This window comes from Typopeltis vanoorti, chromosome 16 (genome assembly GCF_054136105.1).
Source record: "Typopeltis vanoorti isolate ZY-2024b chromosome 16, IOZ_Tvanoo_1.0, whole genome shotgun sequence".
Taxonomy (NCBI): domain Eukaryota; kingdom Metazoa; phylum Arthropoda; class Arachnida; order Uropygi; family Thelyphonidae; genus Typopeltis; species Typopeltis vanoorti.
The window spans coordinates 118,517,072-118,520,078 of NC_143564.1; positions in this window are offsets into that span (position 1 = coordinate 118,517,072).

Consider the following 3,007-nt stretch of genomic DNA (forward strand, 5'->3'; position numbering starts at 1 on the left):
AAATTCCTATTCTCAATAAGAGGAATGAAATACCTCATACCTATATTGGGAAATTCGAACTGCCAACTATAGACAACCAAATACAAAATGTGACATCAATGAGGGATGTGTGTCACCTTCGAAATTTCAAGATTCAGCATCTTATCTCTACCCATCACCCTCAATACGCCGAATAAAAACACAGTACGTGATGTTACTGACACATATGTTCCCCAGAAAAATTCCAAACTCAAAACGTCACGATTCCTTATTTCTAACCATCACCCACAATTTCTTTGCAAACCAAACACACCACATGATGTCCCTGACATATATTCCCCAGAAAATTCCAAACATTCCATACTCTATCTTATCTGTATTCATCACCCACAATTCGATACGCAAACCATTCACTTATCTACATATCACAACAACATGCATTAATGACACTGACATCGCTTTCCCCATTTACCCGACCCCCCTATTTGGTTTAAAATGTCCCACCACTTCAACTCAATGACGTCACTTATTTACAAGTAACAAAATACATCACTTTTCTACATCTGATAACAACACACATCCAGGACACTGACATCGCTTCCCCATTCATCCTACCCATGTTTGGTTTAAAGTGCCCCACCAATAACGACACGATTCCTTATCTCTAATCATCACCCACAATTCCTACGCGAACAAAACAAACATCGTGACGTCAATCACACATATGTTTCCCAGAAAAATTCCAAACATTCCACACTCATGACGTTATGCACCGCACCACACACAAAAACGTCACTGATCTTATCAGGCAATCTTGTCACGATTCCTTATCTTATCTTGATCTTGATCTGGTTATTAGTGTCCCATATACTACTCACATCTAAGAATGAATTCTGATTTACCTGGTCAGGAAATAGAACGTATTGTAACTGCACGGTGGAAGATTTTAGAGAGAGAGAATACGAGTTTTTGAAAGGAATGATTTTTGATGTCTGACGTGCGGGTTTTTGATAGTTGATATAAAATGTGATAAGGAATTTTGACTAGTAAATTTAATAGCAGTAAATAGTTTTACTACTATAATCAATCAATCAGTTCATTTTAAAGAGGTCCAAAGAATCAGCTAACTAGGTAAGTCAACAATTTTCACAACAAGGGCGATATGCTAGGCCTACTGCCATCAGTATCGCCATTGTTTCATTGCTTCATTTACTTCATTAGAAACTGTCTATTATTACTATTGTGGAAAGGGAAAGTCATGCCCTGCTCTACAGAACAAGACTTGGGTCTGACCATGGATGCACCGTACGAAGAACTTAATTTTAAACAGCTTCTAGCAATTTTTAAACACGTAGGAAATCTGCTTCACACAAAATGGCCAGGAACGGTAGTAGTTCATGAAATAAAAGAAGTTGATACAGATGACTCTGAACTCTTAGAACTTCTTCAAGACAGCGCTAGCGAAATAGCAACAACTGCTGAGGATAATCCCCTTACTGGCCACACTGATTATCAGGAGGTTCGCGCACGCAAAAAGCGCAAAACTGCGGCCTCTGATCCACCAAATGTGGATGTAATGGAAGAAGATGGCTCTTTCCCAGACTCTCCTACCTCCTCAAGGGGAAAAGATATCCCCAACTATTCTGCGTGAAAAGAATAAATGGATGTCCTTAAGGACTACGATGTACAACTTACAGATCTCATACAGCCAAGCAAAAAATGTCACAGACGGCATTAAAATCCAACCCAGAACAGTGATGGATTATCGACGGTTAACCTCTGAATTGAATACCAGAAGTATTCAGTACCACACCTTTTCACAGGGATCAGAAAAATAACCTCAAGTTAGTGAATAGAGGTGTATCTGAAGATGTTTCCACAGAAGAAATCACTGCACCAGCAAGATTTACCACCCGTAAAGGTCAGCAGAATGACCAGGAGAGACAGGACTCCAATGCCACTGGTGTTAATAGAGATTAGTCAAACCTACAAGCACATGTATGATCTGACGTCCATCTGTGGACTGAAAAATCACTATAAAACCATTAAGAAAAAGGGCTTAAACTGGGCAATGCCATAGATGTCAGAAGTTTGGTCATGTCCAGAAAATGTGTAGGGCTGAATTTAGATGCTTAAAATGTGGGGTCGGCCACCCAACAAATACATGCTCTAAGTCAAAATCCACCCCGACTAAATATGCCAACTGTGGCGGTCCTCACACTGCCAACTACAGAGGATGCACGTACAATCCAAGAAATAGAAAATTAGAAGCAGAAACATTTTCTTCCTCACCTATGTCAGAGACTACTTCACAGTTTCCTGTAGTTCAATATAAAAGCTCAGACGTCCTTCAGAAGAGGTCACAGGTTCCCAAAAGAGTAACTCCGCATCAACAATCTGGGACATATGCGGATGTAACTCGTCCTAAACAGTCATCCTGTGAATAGACAACACCACACATAAATCTGGCAACTATCATTACCTCTTCTCTCGCGAATATGCTGTTGGATTTTAGCATATCCAACCCATCACCTTCTTCTACCAAAAGCTTCCTAACGGATACCCAAACCATCATCTCAGCACTCACTAATGAATAGTAATAAACTAACACCAGAATCTCTAGAGATCATTGCGTGCAACGCGAACAACCCGCGGAGTAAGATATTAGAACTTCAAAATTTCGTCTAAAGACATCAGCCAGATGTCCTTTTACTAAATGAGACGCACCTAAGACCTTCAGACAACCCCAAAATTTGTGGATACCAACTGTACAGAGCTGATAGACTATCCCACAGAGGAGGAGGCACGGCAATTTTCATTAAAATTTTCATCTGTCATCACTCCATAAACATCCCTCCTACCACCAACCTCTAGGTCACTGGCATTGAGATTCTCACGAGTTCTGTCGGTAAATTAAAAATATTTGCAGCATATCATCCTCCACAAAAATCATTACTCTGCTCGGATTTGAACGCCTTATTCGATACCGGAGAGAGCCTATCATTGTAGCCAATACCATAAATGCCAA